We start from the raw sequence: 21,486 nt of genomic DNA on the forward strand, positions 1-21,486 counted from the left end.
TAAGGATCAATATATGGTGTTTGACAAAATAATTTTAGTAAGTACTAAAGTAGATACATTTTTTCAAAACATAGGGTTTTATGAGAAGAAAAAAATGAATTCATTTTATAATGAACACATTGGGAACTCTAGATTTAGAAAATATTTTTCCTTAATGACCTCATCAGATTAAAATTCTAGAGAAGACATTGCATGACTTAGTTTCAAGATACAGAAGGAGATTTCATCCTGTGAACGTGTGACCCAACAGTAATAGGGAAACCTCGAACTTTAAAAAATTCTTTAGCGGAAATATCAATCCAGGGCTATCTGTGCTACAATTATTTGCTTCCTACCACATTCTAGGTATCCTTGAGGATTTTGCGCTGCAATTTTCCTCTCCTCTTACATAATTTCCTCGGCTCAGAATGTTCTCCCTTCACACTTTCCACTCATCCATCAGTGAGCCCTTGATACTGATGGGAGCTACCTCTTTGGGTATTTGGGGGAGAAAACAGGCTTATAGCTCCTGGTCCAGGCTGTTTTCCTGCCTAACAATGCTGACTCACCACAGGGACATCTCTTGTCACGGTTAATTTTATGTGTTAATTTGGCTAGCCATGATATCCATATAGTTGGTCAAATATTTTTCTAGATGTTTCTGTGAAGGTATTTTTTGATGAGATTAACACATTTAAATCAGTAGACTTTGAGTAAAGCAGAATGCTTGTTACAATGTGAGTAGGCCTCGTCCAATCAGTTGAAGGTCTTACAGAGAAAAGATGGACCACCCAGAAGCAAGACTTTGGACCTGAACTGCAAATCTTCCCTGGGTCTCCAGTCTGCTGGCCTGCCCTGCAGATTTTGCATTTGTCAAATCTCCCCATTTATATGAGCCAATTCCTTACAATAAGTTTCTCTCCCTATTTACATACACATCTCATTAGTTCTGTTTCTCTGGAGATCACTGAATAATGCCCGCCTCCAAAGCTCCTCCTTAGCATTCCACCCATGAAAGGTACCTCCAGCTGGCATCCAAAACATACTACTTATGTTGCTCAAATACTTTTATGTGACCATCTAATCTACCCAAAAAGATTGAAAATCCCATTCAGGACAGGGCTGACATTTTGCGTCACTCTGTATATTGCAGAATGCCTTATACTTAGGAAAGAATTAACGTGTTAAATGAATGCCCAGAGGTGAGTCTGGAAGGCAAAGGAGGCTTCTAAGGCAAGAAGGAAAGAGGAAAAGGGAGATACTTCAACTAATGCAAAGAGGAGAGGAAGAAGTGAGAAACCCAGGGTGTCCAGAGACACTGAATGGCACAGACAAGTAAAATAGGGCTATGCAAGGAAGCAGAAGACAGAAACGAAGATAGAGGCTTGCCATGCTTCAAATGCCTCTGAATGTTTGTCTTTATCTTCTAAGCAATAGTAAGACATTATATATTTTTGACAAAGGAAGGAAAACGATGAAAGCAGTCCTTTAGAAGGATGCTTTAGAGTTGGTATGTACACCACATTATATAAATGGGTGGTACAGATACTAATTAGGAGGTCAAATAATAATGATGATAGTGTTAGGTACTACAAAGTGTGCTTTTCTATTAATCAGTGTAATCTTCACAAGAGCTTCTTTCATTCATGGAGAAACTGAGTCTTAAGAAGGATAAATAATTCACCTGAGGTCACACACAGAGTGAATGGCACAGCAGAATTCAAATCCAAGTCTGTCTGACTCTAAAGCCTGTGCTCTTTACCATCTCATTGTATTTAAGGCTGGAGGTGAGGAGACATAAATTGGGGGCAGAGTGGGCTAGAATGGATTTAACTGGAAAGGCACGGCACATAGTGGTAAATGTGTGGATTCTGGAGCTTCACTGTGTAGGCTTAGATCACAGCTCTGTCATGTACTCAAACTGTGCGGGCAAGTTACTCAACCTCTCTGTGCCTTAGTTTCCTATTCTGTGAAATCAGAATAATAGTACTAACTCAAAAAGTGGTTACGAGGGCTAAATCGGTTAACAGGGATGAAGAGCTTAGAATTGTGCTTGGCCATAAACACTCATGAAATATCAGGAGTCATCATTACTGTTAATATTAAGAAAGATCAGCCAAGCGCAGTGGCTCACGCCTATAATCCCAGCACTTTGGGAGGCCAAGGGAGAAGGATTGCTTGAGCCCAGGAGTTCAAGACCAACCTGAGCAATACAGTGAGACCTTGTCTCTACAAAAAAATTCTTTAAAAATTAGCCAGGCGGCCGGGCGCAGTGGCTCAAGCCTGTAATCCCAGCAGTTTGGGAGGCCGAGACGGGTGGACCACGAGGTCAGGAGATCGAGACCATCCTGGCTAACACGGTGAAACCCCGTCTCTACTAAAAAGTACAAAAAAACTAGCCGGGCGAGGTGGCGGGCGCCTGTAGTCCCAGCTACTCAGGAGGCTGAGGCAGGAGAATGGCATAAACCCGGGAGGCGGAGCTTGCAGTGAGCTGAGATCCGGCCACTGCACTCCAGCCTGGGTGACAGAGCAAGACTCCGTCTCCAAAAAAAAAAAAAAAAAAAAAAATTATCCGGGCATGGTGGCACATGCCTGTAGCCCCAACTATACCCAGGATGAGGTAGGAGGATCTCCTGGGCCAGGAGGGTGCAGTGGGCTATGATTGCAACATTGCACTAAGGCCTGGATGAAAGAACAAGACCCTGTCTCAAGGAAGAAAATAAAAAAGATCAACAGGATTTGCAACTGAATAAATGCCAGGATACTTGCTTTTATGATTACTGATATCCCCTGAGGGCCTCAAACATAAAAGGTACTTACATTTGCATAATGAATAACAAATTGAATACAGAAAGAAAGAAAAAAAAAACACAAGATCAAGTATTTAAGATTTCTCAGCCTTACAATTTGCTTTTCATTTTGCTGGCAGTAATACAATTTTTGGAAAACTATTGATTTAAACTAGCATATGCAAATTCAGCAGAAATAAGTACATTCATCAGAGCCTGTGTGAGACTGTCCATAAGACATGTACGAGAAATGTTCACAGCAACACGGTTCCATTCTTAAGACATGTACGAGAAATGTTCACAGCAACACGGTTCCATTCTTAATAGCTCCTAAATGTAAACAATTCAAATGTCCTTTGTAGAATGGGTAAATTGTAATGTATGTCTTCCTTTGATGGAATATTATGCAGCAACGAAAATAAATGATCTCTATACACAACAATATAGATGACTCACAAAATGTTGATCAATGAAGTAAGACATCAAAGAGCATATACTGTATTACTCTACCTAAAAAGTTTTTTGTTTTTTATTTAAAGAAAAGCAAAACTAATATATGGTATTAGAATTCAGGATAATGGTTATCCTGATCCATAGACACTGAGAGGGAGGACAAAGACAGATTCTGAGTGGCTGGTGATGCTCTGATTCTTGATGTAGGGACTGACTGCATGGGTGTGTTCACTTTACAAAGATTCATGGAGCTGTACGCTTTTCTTTTTTCTTTTTTTTTTGAGATGGAGTCTCACTCTGTTGCCCAGGCTGGAGTGCAGTGGCGCAATCTTGGTTCACTGCAAGCTCCACCTCCCGGGTTCACACCAGTCTCCTGCCTCAGCCTCCCGAGTAGCTGGGACTACAGGCGCCTGTTACCACTCCCAGCTAATTTTTTTTTGTATTTTTAGTAGAGACAGGGTTTCACCGTGTTAGCCAGGATGGTCTCGATCTCCTAACCTCATGATCCACCCACCTCGGTCTCCCAAAGTGCTGGGATTACAGGTGTGAGCCACCGCGCCCGGCCTCACTTTCCATTTTTGCACTTCTCTGTGCATATGTTATATTTCACCAAAAAGCCTCTCTTAAAAAATGACTACTAGCACAAAGACAACAATTTGACTCCAAGTATGGAAATGTCTACTAAGCAGAGGAGGAGCCTGAAGGAACTGTCGGGGTCTAGTGTAACAAATGACATTGGGGGGGAGAGGGAGGTCAGGTGACAGATTTTCAATTTGTGACAGTGAAAGAATCTTGAAGCTACTTATAGAAAAATGGGATATTTAACGGAGGATTTAAAGTCAAGAGAAGACAGCAAGTAAGTAACAGTTCATCACTGTCTACCGTTCTGGTTCCTACAAGGATTGAGCTGAGTATTGTGGGTAGAGATGATTGACAAATAGTTGTCATCACCACTCTGAGGACGCTGAAGCAAGAATGTAACAACAATTAGAGGGGCCATAAATATACGCTTAAGAAAAAGGCTGTATTCGGCTTATACATCCAGTTCCCAGCACACAGCAGATATTCAGTATATAAATGAATGAATGACTGTCCTCTGTCACTAAGAAATCAAGAATAAGATGTGGGTAAATGGTACAAAATTAGGCCACGTTTGTCAAAAATTACGTCTAGGGCTGGGCGTGGTAGCTCATGTCTGTAGTCCTAGCACTTTGGGAGGCTGAGGCAGGAGGACTGCTTGAGCCGAGGAGTTCTAGGCTAGCGTGGGCAACATAGTGAGACATTATCTCCACACACACAAAAATAATAATAATAATAATCAAGAAATTTAGCCAGGCGTGGTGATGCATGCCTGTGTTCCCAGTTACTTGGGAGGCTGAGATGGGAGTTTCACGCGAGCCCAGGAATTTAGGGCTACAGTGAACTGTGATTGTGCCACTGCACTCCAGTCTGGGCAACAGAGTAAGACCCTGTCTCAAAAAAACCCAAAAAATTACTTCTAAAGGCTAAAAATACTTAACCTCTATTGCACAGCAAATATAGAGAAAAATTTAGAAGAAGGACAGGGTTCCAGGAAATTGGAGATTGGAAGATGAAAATAAGCAGGTCAGAGATGAGATAAGGTGAAGGTCACCAAAAGCCAAGGAAGGAGAGGATTTTGAGGAGAGGGCTCTCCATGTCTCATGTTGTCTAGAAGTGAGAAAAGGCCCCTGGCTCAGGGCTGGCAGTGTCCTCTGGTAACTTTCAAGAGGCAAATATAAGCAAAATCGATGATGGACATGCTTTTTCAAGGACTCAAGAAGGAACAGATAAAAACTGATGAAAGCAATGGGTAAGTTAACAGAAAGCAAATTAAAAAAAAGAAAAGAAAAGGCATCCAATGGTAATAGAGATATTCAATAGTAATTAGGAAGTATAAAATTATGAAATACTTTGTGGTTAATTTTTAATATAGAAAAAACAAAGTGTGGTTGGAAATCAAAAGCAAGGAATCTATGAGAAGCAGATATTAAAGATATTCGAAAATGACGTGAAATTGGAGTCACCCCAGACGAAGTGTTGAGGACCCAGAGAAAAGGTGGAAGAACTGAGAGTGGAACAGGGAGTCGGTCTTTGGGCTGCACACAGGGTAGGGGAGGGAAGCCATGGCTAAACATGTTTAGTGGAGGATGTGGCAGAGGATGCCACTCAAAAAGCATATTCCTGGGCTTCTTTGCCCTGGTCAATAATCATGTGACTACAAGACTGGTTTCTTGAAAGAGGGATTCAATTTGATGATTTGAAACGTGCTTATCCTTACAAAATTCTGTTTCTTAAGTGAAAGCCACAAGAGGAGAATCTGTACAATGTCCACGTGAATTTGTGTTGGGCTACATTCAAAGCCATCCTGGGCTGCATGTGGCCCGTGGGCTGCGGGTTGGACAAGCTTGATCTGGACAATTAAAAATATAGGAGTACTTTATTCTCATGATCGAAAGTGAAACTGATTCCCTTCACCTACTTTAATGCTCTCTAATCAATTATTTATATGTTGGGCCAGAGTGAAAAGAAGTAAAATGGTTCAGTCCTGTAGTGTGTGTGTGTGTGTGTGTTGAGATAAAATGCAAGTATAACAGCAACAGGCAAGAATATCTGTAATTCAACTCACCATTCTTCAGATGTTCAAAGCTTTAAATGAATTTCTAATCATATTCTAGTTATAATTATACTATAATTATACAATGTCCTAAATTAGAAAATAATCATTTTAACCCAGAAAGGAAAAATGCCTGCTTTAGAGTATAATGGTTAAATAGTTCATGACACCCTTTTAAAAAAAAGTATTCAGTGAACTGGGTGTAAAGAATACAGATTTTCAAATTAACAAGGAAAAAACAAACAATCCCATTAAAAAGCGGGCAAAGGACACAAACACACACTTTTCAAAAGAAGACATATATGCGGCCAACAAGCATAAGAAAAAATGCTCATCACCACTAATCATTACAGAAATGCAAATCAAAACCACCATGAGGTATATACCACCTTACATCAGTCAGAATGGCTATTAATTAAAAGTCTAAAAATAACTGAGAAAGGGGAATGCTTATACACTGCTGGTGGGAATGCAAATTAGCCATGGTAAATCAGCCATGGCAGAAAGCAGTTTGGCGATTTCTCAAAGAACTTAAGGCAGAATTTCCATTTGGCCCAGCAATCCCACTATGGGTTATATACCCAAAGGAATATAAATCATTCTATTATAAAGACACATGCACATGTATGTTCACTGCAGCACCATTCACAATAGCAAAGACATGGAATCAACCTAAATGTCCATCAGTGGTAGACTGGATAAATAAAATGTGTTACATATACACCATGGAATACTATGCAGCCACAAAAAATAACAAGATCATGTCCACTGCAGCAACATGGATGCAGGTGGAGGTCATTATCCTAAGTGCACTAACATAGGAACAGAAAACCAAACACTACAAGTTCTCACTTTTAAGTGGGAGCTAAACATTTAGCATACATGGACACAAAGAAGGGAATAACAAACACCAGGGCCTACTTGAGGAGGGTAAGGACTGAAAAACTACCTATCAGGTGCTATGCTTATTGCATGAGTGATGAAATAATCTGTACACTAAACTCCCATGACACACAATTTACCTATATAACAAACCCACACAGAACCCCTGGATCTAAAATAAAGTTTAAAAAAAAAAAAACAGTTTTCTTTTACCTGGCAATTTCCAACTTGTGGTGGATAAAATATTTTCAAACCATATTTTTAAAAATAAGTGTGAAAATTTTGGTTAAAGACTATTAGGGCTGGGTGCAGTGGCTTATGCCTGTAATCCTAGCACTTTGGGAGGCTGAGGCAGGCAGATCACCTGAGGTCAGGAGTTTGAGACCAGCCTGGCCAACATGGTGAAACCCCTACTCTATTAAAACTACAAAAATTAGTCAGGCATGGTGGTGGGCACCTCTAATCCCAGCTACTGGGGAGGCGGAGGCAGGAGAATTGCTTGAACCTGGGAGGCAAAGGTTGCAGTGAGCCGAGATCGCACCATTGCACTCCAGCCTGGGCGACAGAGCAAGACTCCATCTCAAAAAGAAACAAGTTTGTCAGAATATTAGATCTCAGGATAATGCTTTCAAGTACTCTTAACAAGAGTCAGCACATCATAAAATCATGGGTGTGTTTGCATGTATGCAAATGCAACACACAAAATCTCTCAATGTATATAGTAAGGAAGTAGCAGCAGATGTCTGGAAAATTAAGACAACTGCTATCTAGAACCAAGCCTCTCTGTATTTTTTTTTTTTTTTACTTAAATATAGTGTACTTCTAGTTGGGAGTTGAAATCAAGTATTTCATGAACCAGTGCCAGAAATAACATTTTTTCAAAAAACTGATAATAGAAAAAATGTTTTCACAACCTTGAATTTTATTTGGCTGAAATTCTTTTACTGTTTTCTTAATTTACCTATTATTTCGTCTTACACTTACCTAAATGCAGTAAAAATGAATAAATCAGAGAGTGGCAAAAGAATTACTGAAATCCATGTGTAGAATTCTCAGTTTTGCAAAATTCTCACTTTAAAAACTAAAATTCAATCTGTAACTTCAAAGCCTGCAGAAACAGTGGGAAGTCATGTTTAAAGTTTTAGGGTCCTAGAGTAGTATAATTCAGGCCAGTTATTATTATTCTTATAGGAATAATAAATTTAATAAATAAAGGGTGCACAAAAGGCTAAATTCTTACACAATAAATAGTATTTAATATATCCCCTACACTTATTTAGGAGATGTATTACTCATTATATTATGCATTATCTACTGTGCATTATAGAAGTTTAACTACCTAGAAGGCTAAAATATTCTGAAAGAGAGGAAATACAATCAACTGTACAAAACTGCTATAGAAGAACCTTGGATTCTCCATTCTGTTCCTTCTAGGATCCCCAGCAAGATGCCCACAATTTTTCTACTAAATAAGACCGTGCCATGTATTCTCTAAATTCCTCAGCCTGAACCAGATGTTTCAAGCTTTGCAACTCTTTAATTCCTTCCCAGTTCCCCAAAATCCCCCCTGAGATTCTCCAACATCCATCTACTAACAGAAAAGACCAGCTACAGCTGAAAAGACATCAGGATACAGTTGTCTTCCATTTAGCCAAACTTAAATGATAAGATTCACCCGTGGCAATGAACAAAAACAGATTTTGATTCAGGGAGTCAGGACTGGGGTACAAGAACCTATTTTTTTTTTTTAAATGCCACAGGCAATACTGATGCATGTAATGTGAAGCCCACACTCAAAGAACCAACAGGCCCCATGTCTTACTTTTATTTTTTAAATAAGTGTCACTCATCAGGGGTCCATCATCTCTTTAAATAATCTTTCACTGGAATCTGTTTATCTTTTCAGACTATAGTCTCTTCAAGTTACAAGTACTGTGAGATTACCATTGGGTCAGCCTGGCCCGTCCTGTGGCAGCCAACCTGGCTTCCCTGTTCTGAACAGCTGCTCTGACCATCTGGCAAGCTGTGAGGCAAGGCCCGCTTTATCCTGTCTCCTCGGACGGGCCTGATAATCTTAGCCTTCCCACACTCCGCACAGGACACGGGACTAGCCCACGTCCTCTGCAGCAGATCTGCTCCCTCGTGTGGGACTGGGATGAGGGCGGGGAACCTCCCGGGGAAATATATGTCTATGATAACAACACAAAATGTTTGCTTAAATTATTTTTTGCAACTCCACTTTTGGGAATTGCCTGAGAGAATTAGGGACAAATTTGAACTTACCTTCAATAATATCAAATCATTTGTTTTGGGGGAGTAATTTTGAATTTTGGAACTCATGAGTCAGTAGGAAATTTGTACTCAGCAGAGTTTCTAGTAGGGTATGGTTTACAGTGATTTGGGTTTTACTAATCATTAATAATGTACAAAGCCTCATAGTGGCATTGTAATGTCTCAACCTGACTAGGCTGCACTCCATTTCCCAGAATGCTCTTCCCCTATGTTTCTGGTTAGTGTGGGTCACAGAGAATCTTCTGCCAGGTGACTGATACCAGCACAGCTCTCTGAGGGATGCAGCAGTTTCCTGCAACCTTCTAGTATATCTTCTTTGTCTTAAAAAAACCAACATTATTTGAATACCTACTATGTGCTGAGCACAGTGGCAAGTGCTTTCTGAACTCATCCTTACAATAGCTATGCTAGCATCATCTCCTGATTCTAAACACAAGAATTTAATTTTGGGGAGTTTACAGAGCCTGAGCAAGAAATAAACACCAGAGAGTGAGGTCTTCAAGTCCATTCTCCTTCTTTTTTCTTTTTTTCCTACTTCCCACACTAAACTAATGTATGTTCTCCTTTGTAGTGTTTTGTTTTTATATTGTTTTATTTCCAGCTATTATTTTCCTTGAAGATTAAACCAAAATACTAGTTATTTGCTGATTTCGACAATCATTCAAAACACACAGAGTTCGAGCAGGATACGTCAGTATCCTCATCAGTAGCTATATTTTCACAGTTGGCCATTTTATTGCAAGGATCCAAATTACTGACCTTTTCATGTTTTCCTTAGACCTATGGGTTTCTCACATTAGTCACTGTCGTAAACATCTTTTCTACCTTCTTCAAAACATTTATGCTGGTCAAAAGCATTTGCTTCCAACATTGCTTCATCTCTGTGATTTTCTACTAAAGGACCATGTGTCTAACTCGCATTTCAGTTAAACTTACGTCAAAGTTGCTGGGCTTTGCTCTGAATAACGGTAACTCATTTTTATGCTGGCAGCAAACGTCAGGCGAAATGTCTACTCACTTTCCCCAGCTGCAAGCACAAGATTCACAGCTGACCTTGAGAGTTAGGAGGCTGTAAACTGAAACATGTTGCAACATGTCCCGCTATGATTACTCCTCCTCTGCTTTTACAAAGTACACCAGAAAGCAGTATCATTATTTGAGTCACACCTGGTAACTTGACACCTGCTGACACCTTTCTACTGTTTACTTGCAATGTCTCAATTTTCCACCCTTCTAAAGGACTTAGTGTCATCTGAAAGCTTGGCACTTTCACTATGTGCCCAGGGCTGAAGATCACTGATAAAGACGTTAAATAAAACCCATTTTAGTTCCACTCTCTACATAATGGTCACTATTTAAAGGACTCACTCAAAGAAGTGCCTGTTTCCCTCTACCCTTTGTTTCTTCGGTCTAAACGACTTCCTTCTCTTTGACAAAACTCATCCCTTCCAATTCCACAGTGTGTCTTAGCTGTTACAGCTAAGGGGAGGGGAGGGGGAGGGGAGTGGGGGTGTAGGGAAGGGGAGGGGAAGATTGGCAAGGACTTTTTGAACGTTTAAATAAATCCTATTTATGGGCTCTCCCATGTCAGCATGCTTGGTTCACCTAAAACCATTCCAGAACCAGCTTAAGAGCCAGGCTTGTCACTAAACAGCTGTGTGACTATGGGCAGAGTCCCCTTATCTGTCTGTTTATCAGTTTCTTCATCTGTAAAACAAAGCAACTGGTCTCTGTGATCTGTGGATATGTGGGGTTTCATATTTAGATATAAAACTATCATTCTGGTCTGTCTTGATATAAGGCAAAGGGCTCTTTCTCAAATAGGCTGTGTTTGTTTAAGATTTGAATGATGTCTTTATTGGCCTACAAGATGCTTGGTACTCTTTCTATGCATGAACCTTTTATGGGTAATCAGAGATGAGACAGATATTGTGAGCAACAAAGAGAGGAAATCTAAATAATTTGAGCCATGGCTCTGCAATAGAAGGTTGACAGGGACATAAAATCTAGCCCTCCGGAGTGATCTTTAAATAGAAATAAAGTTTTCAAATGAGCACTTAGGGAAGTTATACTCTCACACTCAGCTCAACCATCTACAGTCTGTTATAGGCAGCTAAAGTGTTAAAACAGCTGGACACTGAATGACATAAAATCAACTGGGTCAATGAAGAGGTATAGGCTGACCCGAGTACTGAGATGCACTTCAAGTTATACAGAAAGTGCAAGTATCAGAAGTCAGGACCTAAATACCTACAAGGCCGGCAGGTCACATGAATGTGTAAATGCTGCTGACTGTAACTCCCTACGGAGTGGAGAACTAGGGCCAGTTAGACAGCACATGCCTCTCTGCAAGGCATCCCAATTCAGTTCTTTCAAAAAGGATCCTGGTGAAACAAAACCCACCTGAAGACCAGAATCAGCCCTCACAGTACTAGTTTATAATCTCTGATCTTACTGGTAGGTCAGCCCTCTGGCTTTCTTTGTTGACTTTTTGATAGAACTAAACTCCCTGGTACTCTGATAAAGCCAGTGATAAAAGGCATGGACGGATGTATTTCTCTGACAAAGTAATGTAAAAGACTCCATTTATGTGACGACCTAAATCTACTCCACTTGTTAGAGGAAAAACTTCTTTTATTTAAAAAAACAAACAGTTCTTTTTCAGGGTGCCCACTTTATAGAGTTCTAGTGAAGACTGAAAAAGATAATAATCTGAGATACTTAGCAAAGCATCTTGCACATAAATGTTAGCTGCTACCATGACTACTACTGTTACATTATATCCGGTGATGGAACGCAACTACATTTTTCCACAGAACCACATAGAACTATAATATCCTCAGGCTGGGGAGGTTTTGAGGTTTTGGATTCTTGTGCTTTCTAGATTCTGCTGCTGCTCAGACACTGTGAGTTTCTTTAACATGTGGATGTAGCCCATCTATCACTTCCCTCCTCTCTCTCCACCCACTCCACTGGAACTGAATGTCCCAATGCTGATATTCAGGAAAAAGGTAGAGCAAACGATTATAAAACATCTATTCTTTGCACCTCTTCCAACGTCAAGATTTTTTTTTAAATCCATTTTTGAAATTAACATCCCATTCTCAATCCCACCCATTATAATGATACCCCTACAATCTTGAGAATCCTTTATGGGGAAGGGGGTGTCTCTTAAAAATTAATAAGGCACAGCCTGCATGCTTCGACATGACAAAACACCTCTTCACATAGCTTCTGGTGTTTTTTCCCCTTCTTTTCACACCTTTGTTAAAGGTAAACACTACAATATGGCATCATCGTCTTCTACTCAAGTTTTAGAAAAAGTAGACTATTTTAACTCATGCTCTATTACAAACCTTTATGATTTCATGGGCTGAACTGTTTAATCTTTCTCAGTCCTGCAATGTAACACGAATAAAGAACAATTTGGAATCAATGAATGAATGAACAAATGAATAAATGTATCTTTGAAAATCAAGGAATTCACAAAGGATAAAAACCAATACCTCTGCTTAAGAACTTATTTTCAAAATACCTCAACAGAAGCACGTTATTTTTGTTTGCTTTTGAGAAAAGTTCCAAATAGACCAAATAATAATAAACACATTAACCATATGATTTAAAGATATAATAATAAAATTATCACTTCTTTGAAGTATACTAAACAGGTTGAGTACCCCTTATGCAAAATGTTAGGGACAAGAAGTGTTTGGGATTTCAGATTTTGAAATATTTGCCATACTTACCCAGTAGAGCATCTCTCATCCAAAAATCAGAAATCCTAAATGCTTCAATGAGCATTTCCTTTGAGCATCATGTTGGTGCTCAAAAAGTTTTCGATTTTGGTGCATTATAGATTTTGAATTTTTGAATTAGGGATGCTCAACCTATTTTTTTTTTTTTGGTAAACTTTGTTTTTCTAATGGTTAAAACATACATATAAGCATATCTTGCTTTATAAAGCATCTCAATCAAACATCTCAGATGCATTAAAGAACACAAACATTACATGAAGACTTCTTTTGAAATATGAATAATGCGTCTGATTTATTTCCTTTTGAAATTCTGAGTTTCCCCTTCATTATAGGTACCTACAATAAATAATGAGTTAATTCAAGTGATATTACAAAAGAACACTGATTTATTTTACTACTTGTTTTCCCTAAAGGGAAAGAATATCAGAGAAACAGCTAGATTATGTTTACGGCTAAGTTAACTTCATCTTATTTGTCTCTACTTCATTGTTCCAGTAGCAGTAGGTTGCCTCAACAGCTAACTACCGAACTGCATTTCTTTCTTTCCTTTTTCCTTCCTTTCCTTTCCTTTCCTTCCTTTCTTTCTTTATTTCTTTCTTTCTTTTTTGAGACAGAGTTTCACTCTTGTTGCCCAGACTGGAGTGCTATGGGGTGATCTCGGCTCACCACAACCTCTTGCTCCCGGGTTCAAGCAATTCTCCCGCCTCAGCCTCCCTAGTAACTGGGATTACAGGTATGCACCACCATGCATACCTGTAAATTTTGTATTTTTAGTAGAGATGGGGTTTCTCCACATTGGTCAGACTGGTCTCGAACTCCTGACCTCAGGTGATCGGTCTCCCAAAGTGCTGGGATTACAGGCGTGAGCCACCGCGCCCGGCCTAACTGCATATCTTTCACACCATATCTTTTTCTTAAGAGCAAAGAAACAAACAAGAAGCAACTTCATGTATTTGGACAACTTGTACTATGAAGTAGGCACTACAGTATAGTCTAGATTTAATTAAGAAAAGTATAAACTTTCTTAAGAGTCATCTTCTTCACAGTAAAACATAAGAAAATCCTAGTTGAGGATCAAGACAAGCTAATCCAATCAGCTTTCCTAAAAGAAATCAAACTGACTTAACCACACCTCCCCAATTCCTGCCAGGATTTCCCAGTGAGTCAGGTCCAGGAGCAGAAATGGTTACCAGTGCTACATTTCTATTTTCTTACTTGCAAAGACAGTGAAAATTTTATTTTTGTTCCCCTGAGGGTTTATTAAATTTACTTTTTCTATTTGATCACACCCATAACAGTAGATTCAAATCAGTAAATCCACCAATATTTAAGAATAAATCACAAGATAACAACAGAACAAGCAGAGCACATATGAGGAACAGGAGGCTGTCCTTGTCCTGGGAAGGGCTGGTTACTTAATGTGCAGAGTCTAGTGCAAAGTGAAAATGCAGGGTCCAGTGTTCAAAAACCAAAAATTTTGGGATGGCAACAGCAGAGCACTAAACCAACTACAGGGCATTTCTGAGCATGGGGTACTGTGCAACTAACCGTGCAAGTCACAGACCCATGAAGCTGGTTCTGGTCCCAGGAGACATTTGCCCCGGGTTTCACCAAAGCAGTGGCCTAGCCTTCTCCTGGAAGTAAACAGTGTCAGCAATGTAGACTTTAAAGACAAATTCAAATAAATCTCTAGTAAATCAAATACACGGAAATGAAATAAAAGCTGCTTGGAGATATAGCTCTGTGGTGGGAGTGGGAGGGAGGTGGGGAGTTGAGACCTGTTATTACATTCCCTACATTCCCACTAACTAGCAAAGTGTCTAACACAGAAGAGGTACTTAATAAAGGTTGAAATAAAAAACAATGCAAATGACAATCAACTTATCTCATTTTGGGAAGGTAATTCTTCTTCCCTCCAAGGCTGCACTGTTTATTACAGACAGCCATCTTCTCTCATCACATTGTACATTACATTAACCACACAGAATGTTTGAGATTAGATCCCAATATCAACTGCATCTTAAAATATCTAAAATATCTGGCAGAAATAATTCCATTCTCAATAACCAACATAAAGAGAACAATTTCCCATTCACTAGCTAGAGCTGGCCAGGAGGAGAATTTGCTATTCTCAGCAAATTATATTATCCACAGGGAATTCATGCTGAATCTTAAGACTTGAAGGGAGTCCCTATATCCCAGCCCACGGGTAGACTTTAAATATCCATTAAAATGACATTTCAAAATAATAAAAGAACTAAAAGAACTGGAGGAACAAAATAAAGGGTGTTGTAAAAGGAAATGGAAATACTACCATAATTAGAGCTTTTAAAAGAGATACTTTAAACACTGGCTGAACACTAACTTGTTTACAACAGCACACAAGGCAGATTGCAGGAGTCGAAGGGGGAAAAGTATTGGTATTTACAAGAAAGAAAAGGTGAAGAAAGCTACTTGTAAGGTCACTTCCTGAAACCTAGTTTAAGCACACACACGCACACACATAGAGACACACACGCACATACCAAAACACCATTTTAACCCTTATGAAGATATATAGCTTCACTAAGTCTGGCTTTCCCATCAATATGCCATAGGCCCAAATGTGTAACTGGAAAAAGGGGACCCCCATCAGAGTTTAAAAATGCATTAACCTAACTCCCTTGTCATTCACTTCACACACAGAAATGCACTTACCCTCTTTCTGGTACCTAAACAGCACAGTTTTAACTGTGGGCACTTATTCTCAGTTGGTTGAAAGACAACTTGTCCACTTGGTTCTTCCCAGACAGGAACTATCTTTAACATTTAAGAATGCTCCATGCAAACCCATACAGAGATTAAGTATTTTAAAATCTCCTGGTGATAACTGCTAGGCAGTTTTACCTGACTGACTAGAATACAGCCTGGTAGCCAAGGACTTTGGAAGCTGGGAGATGTACAATAGATCACTGATCCTAAGAGTAGGGGATATCTATAGCTGCTGAGAAGCACCGAAAACAGACAGAGCACCCACCAGACAGAGGGTACTTGGAACAGGTCCTATGGACCTGATGTCTCCACCAGATGTACAAGAGTGTACTAAAATCTTCCTTGGCAAATGGAGTGAGTGTGCTGGCTACAGCAGTAGTTGCACTCTGTCAATTCTGTAGAGTGCTCACCATTAATAGCGTGGACAGCTCCACCCAAACAGGTAAGCTACTAAGATGTCCTGGCAAAGGAGGAAATGTTATCTGACCTCATTAGGACAATTAGAAGCTCCTGTGCACTGTGCAACCATAACATTCAACGTGAGTAATGCAAAGACAAACATGTTTTGGTTAAAAAAAAAAAAAAAAAAAAAACCTCAAAATTTAAAATTTTAGAAACCATGCATGTACTCAGCAACTTAGAAGTTTATAGCCTAAATTCACTCTTCAAAAATTACATTTTCTTTTAAAAGTTTTCTCCTTAGTATTAAAGAAATTAAAGAGGGACTTCCTTGCTTAAGGAAGACTTGGAAAAACCCCAGATCTAAACTAAAAGCAGTGATCTTGGCCAGCAATTTTCTGGCTTCCCCTTGCTATTATTAAGTATCCTTCTGTTTGAATAAGAATTTATCCACCTCTCACAAGCCATCTTTTTTCTTTCCGTGTCCAGAAAAATGTGAAAACCATGTGTTTATAACGAGCCTGTTGCTATGCAAATCATTAAAACACATTACAAAAATATTTCCTTTGAGTCAGGAGAACGAACATGCTGGGGAAGATGAACTGCTAGCAAGAGTCCCTTTGCTGGACAGAAAAGCTGGCAAAAAGGAATCTGAGAAGCAAAGCAAAATGGAAAAAATTACAGTGGTCCCATCCCTTGAGTCATTTTAACCAACAGGGGAAAACTAACATTTTCAAAGCCCCAAGGTAATAAATCTTACAGCTTGGAGTGGGGTTAACAAACTCAGTGGTTCTTAATCTCTTTAAATCCTATGGTTTCATGACTCATCCCCCATCTGTCTATTACAGTGTGTCCTTCTTTTCACTAGTTTTCTGTTAACACTTCTATAACAATATTAAGGGATTTCTTCTTTTTTCCTTTTATTTGTACCCCTGTGTGTATTTTCCTTTTAATATCTTTTGTTTTCTCATTCAATTAACACCTTAAAGTAGGGCCTGAGTTATCTATTTCTTATCCAACACAATTACAGTGTCTTGACAGGTTTCTCTCACTTATGAAGGGACTTGCCCCTCAAAAGTCATATCTAGCAGATGAGACACAGTATGTCAAATTAATGTCAAAAAAGCAGTGCTTCCTAATTTTCTAATTTAAACCAATTTGGACTTGATAATTTTAATAAAGCCAATCACTTTATTAAACAAATTGCAATCAATGTCATTCTCAAATTTTTGTTGTGTTGTTCTGAATATACTATTGACCTAAAAATTTCCAGGGGTGCGATTCTCTGGCACAATAAATTAAATAAACAGCTTTTAAATATATCTTCCTTTGACTCTTCTGTGTCTTGATATATATATGGAGTCACATACACAGGAAAAAAAAAAAAAAAAAAGAGGAAAAAAACAACCAGAGTATTAATCTAGACTCTTTGTCCTTGTTCAGAGAGAAGAAATGGCTGGTCATGACTAATGTTATAGAACCTGTTCTCAAACAGAAGTAGCCAAATCATTGCAAACATGTGTTGGGTGAAAACAAGTTTGGTTGGCTCCAGACAAAGGCTTATTTTTTCAGCACAGATGGTTGAATGGTTGCCTCCTCCAAAGGGTTGCCCGCAAATGAAAGACAGATTTCTATTTCTAATCTATGCAAATATCTTACTCTGCAGGGCATCACAAAGACTAACTGTTTTGTGTCAGACACTGCAGATCCCAGGTGCTCTGAGAGATGTCAAAGCCCATCTCCACCTGAGATGCCTGGTAACTGGGATAACAGCGGATGACTGGAGAGTTAGTCATTAACCCGCTCCTAATGAATGCTGTTGGGGCCTTCTGTGAAACATTCCTCTGGAATCCTGCCCCACCACCACTGCTTCCCCTTGGCTGAGCTGCCTGGAAGGCAGTTTCAATATTCAGTTCGGACCTCAGATGCTGCTAAAACCTCCCAAGAAGGCTGAGATTCCCAAAGGCTCTTAAGGACTGTAGCATTTTTCACCTCATGTTCAGCTCATCTGTCCATCTCCAACACCACATAGAGAAAACTCAAGCATTTAAAAATATTATTCTGTCCAAACCAGATCTCCTTTACTCTCTAGTCCATAAGCCTACAACTCATGGCATGTCTTGCTGAATCACACCTGATTGTTGTCGGTGGCCCTCAACCTTCCCAAATAGATGTAATTCCTTTTTTTTCTTTTCTTCCTAAACAACTTTTCTTTTATTTCTTACATTTTTTTTTTCTCATGTTCCTCCATCTTCCCAGCTTAAATCTGTTACTCACTCTGACACCCCTTGGCACATTCCAGTTTTAGGGCCCCTTGGAGGCAACAAAAATTTCTGTAATGCTGCAAACATACACACACACTCACGCACAAACAAAATGCTGCATGCTAATCCAACTCCTAACTTTCAGCATTCTTTGCCATAAAGAGTTGGTTAGACCTGAAATCTATATAATCTAGTTCCAGTGCTTAAATCTAAAAATATCTTTCAAAGTTTAAAATTTTTTGTTAGTTTTTCTGATCAAATGTCAGCAGCACAGTTTGCTTCAAAATCCTGTGTTGGAAAACACTTCTTTTCCTCCTTATTAACCTTCATCTGAAATAAACCAGGCTAACTAAGCAAAAAGAAATTCTAAAGGAAAAAGAAAAGTCCTTCCTAAATCCCACACTTAATAACCACCACTACCAAAACTTTTTACTCTCTACGTCCCTCTTTGAAATTTAAATACCTTTTGTTTTAGTCTATGAATGCAAATATTGACAGTCAAACAATGCAGCATTAAGTTTATTTCCCTGGAAAATCTAAAACTGTAAAGAGTTTTAGAGATTAACTGATTCATTGATTCCTGAGGCTGGGTGAGTGTCAGAAACACCAGAGGATACTATTCATTTTAAACAATAACATCCTCTTGATATTCAGCCCTAGATATTACAACCAGACTTCTGGTACGGCTCTAGAATCATATTTATAATAAGTGCTCCAGGTAACTATGATATAGCAGGCCCTGGTCTTTTGAGAACCACTGATCTATTCCAACATCCTACCCAATATGGTGGTTCCCTCTACAGGATACCACATAGGCTACCTAGTCCACACAACAACTTTCACCGAGACCAGTGCTCTCACCCTTTTGTAAGTCTTGTTCCCTTTTTAGATGGCTTAGTTATTAGAAACTGTATTCCTACATTGAGCCAAACAGTCAAAGTTCTTTGGCTCCTTGGACTTCACTTACTTAGACCCTAATTTCGTGCTCCAGAGCTGACAAAGAATTCCCCATCCTACAAGAGTCTGTGAATATCTAAAGGCAGCTACTACTGTGCCCTTGTAAGACTTAATTTTTCTAAGCTTAAACAACCTTTTTCTTTTAACTTCATAAAGCATAATTTCTGAGTCCCTCTTTATTTCAACTGCTCTTTCTCACCAATAGGCCTTACAGGATAGGTCTGTCTAGACTAACAATACTTCACTTTTCTTACAGACGGAACTTTTTTCAAGATGCACTAACTTCTAGTCCATGTTTCACCCTCATCACTCATTATCTTGCACTTAATGGCCGAGAGCCAAGAATCAGCAAGTATTTATTAACTTAATGCTGTGTTCCTAGCACCGTGTAAAGTACTCAAGGAGGATGCAAAAACCAACGGAAATCATCACATTTTGAGGAGTTAATAATTTCTTGTACAGGAAGAACTTAGATATGTGAATTAACTTGAAAACAGGGAACAATGGTATGCAACAAACAGTGCTTTAAATGTCTATCACATGAAAGACTGAACACTAGGTTTTCTGGATCAGGCTGTAAGCTAACTCACAGCCTCTGTTTGCAATTACGCCATGTATTTACAATAGCTTTTGATTTTTCTTTTTAAAAAGGAAAGCAAGTGAAAAAAAGAAGACACAAGGTGGCTCATGCCTGTCATCCCAGCACTTTGGGAGGCCAAGGTAGAAGGATCACCTGAGGCCAGGAGTTCAAGCCAGCCTGGGAAATACAGCGAGACTTCATCTCTACGAAATTAGAAAAAAATTGAGCCAGGCTTGGTGGCACATGCCTGTAGTCCCAGCTACTCAGGAGGCTGAGGCAGGCAGATTGCGGGGGCCTGGAGTTTGTGGCTGCAGTGAACCATGATTGGGCCACTGCACTCCAGTATGGGTGACAGAGCAAGACACTGTCTCAAAATAAATAAGTAAATAAAAACAAATAAGCCAAATTAAAGAAAGAAAGCAGAGGCCGGGCGCAGTGGCTCACGCCTGCCATCCCAACACTTTGGGAGGCCAAGGTGGGCAGATCATTTGAGGTCAGGAGTTCAAGACCACCCTGGTCAACATGGTAAAACCCTATCTCTACTATAAATACAAAAATTAGCCAGGTGTGGTGGCAAGCGCCTATAATCCCAGTCACTCGGGAGGCTGAGGCACGAGAATCGCTTGAACCTGGGAGGTGGAGGCTGCAGTAAGCCAAGATCATGCCACTGCACTTCAGCCTGGGTGACAGAGCAAGACTCTGTCTCAAATTTAAAAAAAAAAAAAAAAAGCAGGATATTGCCTTAAAATATACTTAAAATTTTCAAGTGCATCCTTATATCAGAAATTTAAATTCTAAAAAATACACAAAAATCAGTTAGAATACTCTTCCTTCTTCAAAGCATGTCCCCGCATTGCTTCCCAAGCATTCAGAATGACAAGGTCCGGGTAAAAGGCAAAAAGCAAAGGGTTTATGTGATTCCTTTTCCTACAAGAAATACCCATTTGATGAGGAGACTTCCCAGGTATTTTAATGGAAAACTCTTACCAATAAATCAACTATACTAACACACAAAAAAATGCACTTATTCCACTCACTGAACATGCTTTATCAACTTACACAAATCCCTCACTTTACAGATGAGAGGGGAAAACATCATTTCAAAGGCAGCACGCGATTTCTCCAAGCTAAAGCAGACACTGAGTAGCTGGGTGGGAACAATACCTGGTTCTCCCCTCTACTGCTGGCTTCTTGTCTCCTCCTATTTAGTAGGGACAACCATCAAAACTCTTGCTCTCGCAACATTTTCCTCCTTAACTTTACTCCCACTTTCAGTTACCTTTCCAATCTTCAAATTTGAAGTCTGATACTACATTTTGTTTTGGGATACTTTTAGGAAAAGGGTGGACAAAACAGAATTCATTTTTTTTTTCCTTTTCTTTTTTTTTCTTTTCTTTTTTTTTTTTTTTTTTTTTGAGACAGGGTCTCACTCTGTTGCCCAGGCTGGAGTACAGTGGCATGATCACGGCTCACTGCAGCCTTGAACTTTTGGGCTCAAGTGATCTTCCAACCTCAGTGTCCTGAGGAGCTGGAACCAAAAGCACAAGACACCATGCCCAGCTAATTTTTATATTTTTTTCTTTTTGTAGAGACAGGGTCTCGCTATGCTGCCCAGGCTGGTCTCGAACTCTTGGCCTCAAGCTATGCTCCCACCTCAGCTTCCCAAAGTGTTGAGATTACAGGCATGGGCCACCACGCCTGGCCAGGTGATTACCTTTTTATTAAATTCTTGCATGCCTATTTTACTCAC

The 21,486-nt window shown here is 39.5% G+C and overlaps 1 protein-coding gene across 1 annotated transcript in view; it reads right to left on the bottom strand.

Moving 5' to 3' along the window:
* LOC105493528 (protein tyrosine phosphatase non-receptor type 14) overlaps window positions 1-21,486 on the bottom strand; it is a 204,198-nt gene that overhangs the window by 82,727 nt on the left and 99,985 nt on the right. The gene's annotated exons all lie outside the window — the stretch shown is intronic.

This window comes from Macaca nemestrina, chromosome 1 (genome assembly GCF_043159975.1).
Source record: "Macaca nemestrina isolate mMacNem1 chromosome 1, mMacNem.hap1, whole genome shotgun sequence".
Classification (NCBI taxonomy): Eukaryota; Metazoa; Chordata; class Mammalia; order Primates; family Cercopithecidae; genus Macaca; species Macaca nemestrina.